Raw genomic sequence first — 11,169 nt, forward strand, 5'->3', positions numbered from 1 at the left:
TTCATACTCAGAATTGTTTCAGAATAAATACAGGGCTTTTTTAAACACCAATTCAGAGTTTCGTCACATTTCTCCTATTTGTAAGATATAGCCGTCCAATCAACAGCCAACGAGAGGGAGCACTTATAAAAAAAGGAGAAAAGAAACAAACTTCAACAGCTAAATTAACAGAGAAAACGCAAAAAGGATTCCAAAAGTAAGAAAAGAAAAAAAGATGTAAGTAAATCACTTAATGAGCTACAGTCACAAGCAGTAAGAAGTAGTCGCAAGTGCTCACAGATACAGTCCCAGGTAGTCGCAATTGCAGTCATAATTAGTGGCTGTAGCAGTAGTGGTAATAGTAATTGCAACAGTAGAAGTAGTAGCAGCCCTTACTGGTTCAAATTATTACCCTCAGAGGTTCTTAAGGTAAAGCTTATACGCCCTTTTGACAAACTGCAAAAACATACATTTCTTTTATTTAGTTCAACACCCACCTCAAGATTCCCTGAATGTTTTACCTTAATGCCCTTAGCCATTTCAGAGGTATTGCAGATACGCCCTTTTGACAACCTGGGTGCGCATAGTTTCTTTTGATTTAGTTTAACATCCTCGTCACCATGCCCTAAAAGTTTTCACTTAATACTCTACGTCATCCCTTATATATAGCAGATATGCTTTTAGACAACTTTGGTTGCACATAGTGTCTTTTGATTTAATTCAATATCCCCAAAAAGTTGCCCTTAAAGTTCTAACGTAATACCCTTAGCTATTCCTGGGATATTGCACAGAAGTCCTTTCGACATTCTGGATGCACATGGCACCTTTTGATTTAGTTTTACATTCCCCTCGACTTTCCCTGAAACCTTGAACTTCAGACCTTATTCTGTTCCTGAGATATTGCATCTGTCGTATTTTGACAATCTGGATGCACTTAAACACTTGTTATTTAGTTCAACAGTAGTAGTAGTAATACTAATTGTAACGGTCGCAAGTAGTTACAATTGCGTTCGCGAGAAGAAGCAACAAATAGATCTAGTAGCAAGTAGTCACAGTCGCAGTTGCAAGTAGTCACTGTTGCAGTCCCAGGTGATTTCAGTCGTAGTCATAATTAGATGCAATAGCAGTAGCAATTGAAGCATAAGTAGTAGTCATAGTAGCAATACTACCACTACTACTACTAACAACTCACCGCATCACCAAGCTGCCTGAGACCAACACAGCTACGCACGCTCCTCCTCCATCCCAATCTATTCAAACTTTCCCTTTTTACACCCTCCCACAGAGTTCCCATTTACTTACAATCTTTCTGTATGACGTCCTCCCACCCAAGACGAGGACGACTTGCTTTTGTGTAACCCTAGAAGGTTGGCTGAAAAGAACAATATTCGGAAATCTGTCATCCTTCATCCGCACAATGTGCCCAATCCACCTCAACCTTTCTTTCATTATAGCCCTAGAGTAGCAATAGAATTAGTAGAAGTAGTAGTAGAGACGTCCTTCTGACAACCTGCATACACATAGTGTGTTTTGGTTTAGTTCTACGTCCACCTCAAAATTCCCTGAAAGTTTCACGTTGATGCCCTTAGCCATTGCAGAGATATTGCGGATACGTCCATTTGACAACCTGGGTATGCATAGCTTTTTTCGATTTACTTTAACATCCCCGTCACCACGCCCTAAAATACCCTTAGCCGTCTTTGAGATATTGCAGGTAGTCCAGGTACACTTTTTGACAACCATGGATGCACATAGTGTCTTTTGATTTAGTTCAATATCCCCAAAATCTTGCCCTGAACGTTCCAACGTAGTACCCTTAGTTGTTCCTGGGATATTGTGCAGACGCCCTTTTGGCGACCTGGACACACATAGCACCGGTTTCATTTAGTTTTACGCCCCCTCAACTTTTCCTAAGAGTTTCAAATTAATACCTTATTCTGTTCCTAAGATGTTTTATCTATGCCACTTTGACATTCTAGATGCATATAAACTCTTTTGATTTCTTTCAGTACTAGTAATAGTATTAGAAGCAGTAGTTGCAGCAGAAGTAGTAGTAGTGGAAGTAGAAGTGAAGTAGTAGAAAGTTTCACCTTAAGACCATTAGCCTTTTCGACATCCAGGATCAAACATACCCCCAAGGGCACACGCAGAAATTTGTTAGGGGGAGATGCCAGAATAGCTTTGTCGGTTGGCTGCACGAGAATATAATTTAAGACACATTTTATTAGGACAAACTTTATTTTTAAATACGTTTAGAAAAAAATTCTCAAATAAATAGAGCAACTTACTTTGCATGCAAAACGAAACAAAACATAGCAAATTTCAAACGGCAAGGATTCCTGGAAAAGGGATCAATCCATTAATCCAGTATTATATTTAATTATTATGCATGTAATCTTAATCCATTATGTCCAAAATCTACAGTGATAGAAACTCCGACTCAAACCGATATTACAGAAAGATTTATGAATTCCCAAGACTATAATAGATGTAGATTTCTCTTTATGCAATTTTTAAGCCTTATAATAGGCTACAGAAGGAGCAGAGATACTCAAAACTCACCCTACCTGCATAGATACCACGTTTTGATTTTATAATGGTCATTTGCAATATACCTCTTTCATGACAGGACAAATATCCCTCACGAACTGAAACTCCCTATATCTTCTGACATTTTTGAAAAAATTACAGAATAGCAAAAGAAAACTAAATTGAGACTTGTAATCCAGCTGTCCAATTCACCCTCTTTAGTTTGGCAGTCCGGTCATGAATTATCAGATATCAGCTCATGGGTTCTCATGCATGTTAAATTTGACGGCGTAATTTTATTGAGATTGTCCCCTTTTTAAGTGGTTCTCTTTCTTTTTTACTATAATTATACGAACCTTCTTACGAACTAATAGCTTGGGATGTTTAAGTTTAAACTCGAACAAACACATATTTAGGAAGCTGATTCTTCCATTTAATGTTATCAGTATTTATTATGCTTTTCTTATTGATAAGAATGGCTATTTACTTACCATTCATTACTATGAAGAATTTTATTTTATTTTTTTTTTTTTTTTTTTTTACTTCAACAATATCATATAGAGAAAATGTTTTTGAAAACTGGATTGGGGTCACTCGGTCACAAATTAGAACTCATATTGCCCCTATTAAGGGTCAAAGCCTATTGGCAGGCAGCCAACTATGGCCAAACACACTTACTTCGATGGTTTTACCCTACTGTACTCTCCTTCCTTTGATTTCCTCATAATGATTTTATAGTCCCCAATTTCCAGGGGGTACAAGCCCCCCCCTGTGGGTGCCCATGCATACCCCCCTTCCAAATAACAAAACTTGTATGTAAATTGTGGTCAACTTTCAGAACTTAGAGCCCTTGCTCCTAGGGGTATGGGGTATTTCATCCCAGGAGGCATATTATTTGGCCTTTCAATCATTTTAAACAAAATAACTATCTCAAGGTTTTTATTGGATCACTCTAGGGGCAGGGCAGCTAAACAGACGTAGCAGAGGCGCTGGTTGCCCTAATCACTTTTGACTCTTAGAAAGGGCATGAGAACTGTCAATTTCAAATTGAATGAGCCCCCTACTGAAGTTGCTATGACTATTGGTTTGGCAAGATGACCCCTTATACTTTCTAGTCTTAAAATGAGCAGCTACAGTGCTATTGTATGTATGTGAGTATATATTTTGTTTCCCATCATACAAACAAAAATAGATGGAGTATCAATAAAGAAGAGAAAATAAAGAAAAATACAACTTAACTAAAACAACAGCTCAGAAAATCAAACCTTGCCATGGGTGGCCAGTTCCCCTGCTTTTCAGGTGCAATTCTAGCTCCTGAAGCTTTTTGCTTGGGTCTAGTAACCCGTATTTTTTTTTCAATTAAACACACAGGACACATCCGCGGGGGGAACGCAAAGGGTATTTGACAAACTTATAATACACTTGCTGTATCCTAAATAAATCAGAATTAGTTAATGTATCACAAACATGTGACAAAAACAAAAGCACAAAATCTACCATATCATAACCATAACCAATCTTGAAAGGAGATCTCTACTACCATAAATTCTTGCTAGGAGAGCTCTGTTTAAATGAAATTTCCAACTAATAAATGAACCATAAGCTAGGCAGTAAATATATAAACATTGTAAATATTCTATGTTATGCTCACATATTATTACATAAAATCCCGTTAAACAGGGCAAAAACTAATTTAGTCCTTTGAACATTCCAAAATCCATATTTATCATTTTGAATCCATAAAAATGGCAATTTCGTCTGATATTTGGAGAGATTGTAACAGAAGAACCATTAAATTTCTATTTGTATGAAGAATGGGCAGGATTACATCCCATATATTCCTTTGAAATTTAACATGGTTTTATTTTGTGTTTAATTTGGCAAAGGTCGGCTGGGGGTGGCTAAGGCGATGTAGACAAATGTTTTCCGTGTCCAATACATTCTGCAGATTCTTGCTGATGTATTAAATTCGTGGAAATTTGATGGAAATGAGTATTTTTTAAAAACTGTTTTCTTCATTTATTTATACATGCACACTTTCAACGACAAAAAATAGCGTATTTGGCATTGCGGTCACTAAATTTTTGTCAGGTCACAAACAATTTCTTACTAGATCATAAGACTGGTACTTACGTTAGCAAACAAATGTTCACTTTATATAGTAAAAAGACTATTTACATGGAGATTATTTCCACAGAAACAGGAGTGATTTCCTCTAAGATTACTCCGAAGGATCCACCCGAGATACTAAAAATGGTACAAAAGGGTCAACGGGTACAAAATGGTAAAAGGGTCAAATATGGATGCATCTACACTACTGCTAAAAACTGACACATTAATTCTTCTTTTTCGAATCCAAATAAATTGTGGGCCAGCTTAAGATGTTTGACCTAGAGCCCACACACGAGTAAAGCATGTCATGGGAGGAAAACTAAAACAAGCTCCACCTGTAGCTTCAGTTTAGGGGAAAAAAGATAAAAAGTTTCTTTTAATTTTGTTTAAGGTATAGTGAAATTACAACCAAAGAAAATGTTTGAGTATTAAAAAAAACTTCTTGAATAAAAAAGTATAAAGTAGTTTTAAACTCAAGGAATATATAAAAAAAAAGTTTTTCAAGCACACTCCTATAGAGACAAAAAAGACAAATCAACGATCTCATTTTGATTTCAATACGAAATTAAATTAAATGTGGGATTAAAAAGGTTTTTGAATCCAGTGTTAGATGTCGTTCTGTTGGCGCAAATACAGCGGAAGCATCAAAGGGTAACTTAAAGCCTACAGTGCAGTCAATGTAAGGTTTAGCCTCAAACAAACTGCAATAGTTTTGATTTTGGTACCGAATCGAAAAAAAAAGTTTCTACAACATACAAAAAAATCGGCCAAAATCGGACGAGGCAAAATTAACAGTTTTTGTCTTTTCTTCTAAAATGATCAATTTTTAAAAACAACTTAATTTGCAGGTAAAGAAAGTTGGTAATAGGTAATTCTGGTACGTAGATCACGAATATGCACTTCTTTTTGTTTTGAATGCTCATATTCAAATCCCCCTCCCCTCTCACCCATAAATCAAGCATCGATATAGGTCTGAGAAAGACACTGCGCGAAGTTGAATCCATACAGGAAAAAATTGGACTCCTAACGCAGAAAAGAAGTCGTGTCATGTTATTTTACCAAACCATCCCCCACCCTCCACCCTAAACAGGACCAGCCCGAATTCTTAGAAGCCTTTAAGCAACTTCTCACAACTAGCTAAATCATTGATTTTAATTTGAACAAAATATAACAGATAATTTGAAATTGCAAAAGGATTGGAGATTCGTTACATTTATTTAATTAATCCCATGTATTCTACATCTTCTATTTGGACCTGAGCATTAGAGCAGCTAGCTCCTCTGCAATGTTTGCAAGCAATGTCGCGTTTCATGCCATTTCAATTCCAGCTGTACAGATCACTATCACAGGATCCTTTACAACCACAGTTCATGACGGTAAGAATTTTCACTGGTGCCGCTGGAAGATCCATGAGGATAGGGTACAGTATGCCATTCTTCAGTCTCCATTCCCAATTCTCAGGATCAAGGCCAGGACTCTGAAGCCCAATCCAATCTTGTACTTGAATATATGTGTGGAAACCGTGAACTTTCACTGCTGCTTAAGTAAGAGGTAGATCTTGGAGATTGACGACAGTTGTAAACGTTGCTACTTTCTTCTGAAAGACTCGGTGCCGGTAATTGTCAAGATTGTCAGTAGACTTTCTGCTGAAAGACTCAGTGCCGGTAATTGTCAAGATTGTCAGTAGATTTTCCACTTACAATATAGAAAGAGCAGACTCTCCCGTTGCTTTAATCTCTTCTTTCGAAGCATCAATTCTGGAAAATGTTGAAGCATTTTCCCTAAACTGTTTGTTGTTTCTCAGTCGTTTAAGCGCAATCCCTTTGCTAAGTCCATGTAGACGGGAAGTTGTGTCTCAGCCAAGAATTGTGTGAAGAAAAGGAAGCAATTTGCAGGTTTCAGTCCCAATCTTCTTAACAGTGGCTCGATGTTCCATGTTGAACCTGAAGTTGTTGGCTTAGGCTCAATGTACATGTAGACCTTGTGGTGCTCCTGATTACAATGATAAAGTAACAACACCAGCAAGTCGGTATCGTCACCGATAACTACAGCGTACAAAGACTTCGAATCGTTCAACCGCTGTAAGCACAATAAGCAAGTCAGCATCAGCTTTAGCTTGGATGGTTCTCAGACCTTTGCCTCGTGATCAGAAAGTACATTGACAAAACGGGCTTTATTCTTTATGCACGAAATAAATTCCTCTTTTTTGGTGGCCAGTCTTATTTTTTGTGCTAGACAGTACTTTCCGTCCAGTAACACGGTTTCGCTTAACATGAGTCATAGCTTTTGTCGAAGCAGCAATGTCGTAGCCATTAAAGACAATAATGGTGTCTGGATATTTGGCCGAAACGTAGTTCCAGTAGCAGTCTAAGATCTACGAATATGTTTTTCTTTCGCCCAAGGAATTCTGCAATGCAAAGTGCCCCCGTCTAAGACGTAGGTGCCATTCAGACTATGTTTTTTTCCAATTGTATCAATTTCTGAATGTCGCTTGATAGCTTTTGATAGCTCTGGTTTATTTGTCTTTCGGAACATGCCAGAATTATTAAGAAGTGACGCAGGAAAGGAGCAAAGTTCATACTCAAATGAAGATTGTTCGTCCATATTTAGTCTTTTGGATATAGTTAGAAGACTCTGAAACAGCAATGAAGGGTCCAAACGGTGGATTTTTCCCCTAATTTTTGTCTCGCCGTCATAAGGACTGCCTGATCATTCCGTCTTAATGAATGATCCTTCAGAGATTTCCTTAGAAATCCGTCAAGAATATTTTTTCAGACTTCCACTGCTTTGTCTGCGCTCACGTTCTCTGTAGCAGTCATGCCAGTAGCAAGGCTTCGAAACGATAGCGGATCACCTTCTAAAGGAAACGACTGTTCGTGTGTCTTTGCAGTCCGTCTGCTGAATTGAAATACCAGACTCTTTGTGTTGGTTGCTTGTGTGACACAAAATATCCGTCAGTTCTTGCATCAGAAGATTAATGTGACCACAGGATGGACGTCTCATTACCCACTAAAGTCTCTGTACTTCCGTCATTCCTCTACCTCTAGTCAATCCAGTTGCCGTTTTCAGACTTCTCATCAGTTTTTGTTGTATGACCAAATCTGAAGATAAACCAGCCCAAAATCTATCCGAACTTCTCACAACGCGCAAGACTTTTGTGAAAGACTGGAAAAGTGTTGGGCTTGTATGTTCAAGTCCGATCATCTGCTGTTGGTACAGCCTCGCCGACTTCTTGTGGTTTTTGTTACCAGCTGCTGCGAGGTAATGGAGCATGTCGGAGACTGTTTGCAAATGAAGTTTTCATTGACCTGTCTGTTTAACTCTGAGTAAATTTCAAAGAATGGCAACCATGTCCATGTACTATATCCCAAGTTTTCCTCTTCGAGTCTCGTGACTTCACTCTGATTTAAGAGCTGACAGAGAAGCTTTGACTTACATGAAACTTGAAGACTGGGATATCCGTTGCTTTCCCGTTGCTCTCCCGTTGCTTTAATCTCTTCTTTCGAAGCATCAATTCTGGAAAACGTTGAAGCATTTTCCCCAAACTGTTTATTGTTTCTCAGTCATTTAAGCGCAACCCCTTTTCCAAGTCCATATAGACGGGAATTTGTGTCTCAGCCAGGGATTGTATGAAGAAAAGGAAGCAGTTTGCAGGTTTTAGTACCAATCTTCTTAACAATGGCTTGGATGTTCCAAGTTGCACCTGAAGTGGTTGGCTTAGGCTCATTGTGCAGGTATACCTTGTGGCGCTCCTGATTACAATGATAAAGTAACAACACCAACAAGTCGGTATCGTCACCGATAACTACAGTGTACAAAGACTTCGAACGTTCAACCGCTGTAAGCACAATAAGCAAAAAGTGACATATCAACATAGCTTAACATAAACTTTAGAACCACATCCATTTGAAGGATTGGTGGCAATAAGCTACCTTGATGTAAAAGATTACCACACCTAAGACTTTTTGGCAGTACGTTGCTGCTATACCGGCTGCATACCACGGATAGAATTCCAGGTTTGGTATCAATTCAAGTCATTATTTTTCACTAATTAGATAAGTCCAGGCAGCACTAAAACACAAAATTGAGCAATTCTTATGAATAAAAAAAGGAATACTGCAATATGCTCAGAATTCTCATAAATGTGGAGGATTTGCTGCTGTATAATATATAATGTTTCTATCAGTTCTAAAGCTAGATTTTAATGACTCCAATTAATCCTGAAAGAAAGTCGGAACAGTTTAAGAACTATGTATTTGAAAATCACATAAAGATTACACCAGAAAACTCTTTCTCAAAGTAACAATTTAATTTGGAATAACTATCAGTAATTATAGATATTATTTTTAATTCACTCAAAAATGGTGATTTAGAACAGTAATTTGTGATTTGGAATACGAGTTGGGTTTTCTTTCCTTGATATATTTTGGCGAATCCCTTTTTTAAGCCTAGAAAGTGTCTAATGCGATAAATTACAAATCACTTTGTGCAGTAGAGCAACCTCAAGCTAAAAACAAAAATAAGATTAAATCTCGATTCAGGCGCGTTGGGATAGTAAAAATTCAATAGAGCAATCAGAAAAATACTTCTGGTAAAAATACATTTGGCGGTTTTTAAAATTTCAGTTCGGGCCAATTCATACCATAGTCAGAGTCGCCACCACGATCAGTCCCTACAGTGCTAAAATCGCTGAAATTAGCGTGCTACACAACGATTTTCGGTGGTACAGTAAAAAAAACATGTTGCACGTGTCGCGGCTTCCGCCGCGACACGTGCAAGATTCGTGTGAGGGGACTTGGATTGATTTTTTATCAGTTTTCTCATCTTTTTATGTTTGGTTATTTCAAACTTAGCACCAATATTTCGAAAAGAACATGGCAGAAACGTGTTCTTGGTTACATCAACTTTGCGCCAATATTTCGAAACAAATACAGTAAAGGGCACTCTGAGCTTTTTGTAAATTCCTCTGCCTTTTTTTCAAAATCTTCATCATTTTGTCCAGGAAAAAAAAAGAAATAATTATAGCACGAAAGTCTACAAATTGTAGCCAGGGCCGGATAGACTGGATGCAGGGTCCGGTTGGAATTTTTTTTACGGGGTCCCTGTCTACAGATTAAATATATATATATATATATATATATATATATATATATATATATATATATATATATATATATATATATATATATATATATATATATATATATATATATATATATATATATATATATATATATATATATATATATATATATATATATATATATATATATATATATATATATATATATATATATATATATATATATATATATATATATATATATATATATATATATATATATATATCTATCTATCTATGTGTGTGTGTCTGTGTCTGTGTGTGTGTGTGTGTGTGTGTGTGTATGTGTGTGTGTGTGTGTGTGTGTATATATATATATATATATATATATATATATATATATATATATATATATATATATATATATATATATATATATATATATATATATATATATATATATATATATATATATATATATATATATATATATATATATATATATATATATATATATATATATATATATATATATATATATATATATATATATATATATATATATATATATATATATATATATATATATATATATATATATATATATATATATGTTTATATATAGTACCCAGAGAACAGTGGCTTCGCTGCTGGGAACGGCTATACTGCAGGTTTCTATATATTGGTTCTCATTGTCACTTGCTTTGTATCCAAGGCTATTGCCCCAATGAAGCAGCAGGTTGATTTGCATCATCCTCGACTTCTAGCATTTTCATGTAGCTTTCAGCATAGTTGTTTGTATCTCGCAATATTTTTTCCAAAAGATCCGTTATAATGAGAAAGATCCCGTAGTGTAAAGGATGTGCAAGGCGTTCTCGGGGTCTAAAAAGTACCTTTGACCATGTGAAGGAGGTTCAAAATCCCATTCAGCGGTCTGTGATGGATGTGGTGGTAGATTAATTTTGTGATAAGCTACGTTGAGGCTTAACACTTTACGACTACTGATGGTTTGACCATCGATAAAGTTTAAGTTTTGCATTTGTTTGTGGAGCTCTTTAGAGAACAAGTGACGTTTTATAACAAGCCAAACCAATTCATTTGAAAATTGTGGATGTGATAATGCAATTCAACCACCTTTGCTGGCTACTTTTTCTGTAGGAACACCACAGTAAACACATACGACGTTGAAGGTTCCCAATGACTTGAACTTAACACCTACGTTGTTTGCGGCATCTTTATATGTTTGTACTGGGTTTTGCGCCACAATTTGTTTGCGTCGAAGATTGTGAGGGCGTTATCATTCTAACTTAATATTTCTTTCTTCATCACTTTCATTTAGGACTGGTTCTGATTCTTGCTTTCACTGATCTTTTAACAGCACAATTCTTTGTTCTTCACTTTCATTTTTGACACGTTCTGATTCTCCCTGTCGCTTAATTTCTAACCACATATTTCTTTGCTCTTTACTTCCACTTTTCGATTCGTTC

The sequence above is a fragment of the Artemia sp. Qi Xiang Cuo genome, chromosome 6 (genome assembly GCF_049724085.1).
Source record: "Artemia sp. Qi Xiang Cuo chromosome 6, ASM4972408v1, whole genome shotgun sequence".
NCBI lineage: Eukaryota > Metazoa > Arthropoda > Branchiopoda > Anostraca > Artemiidae > Artemia > Artemia sp. Qi Xiang Cuo.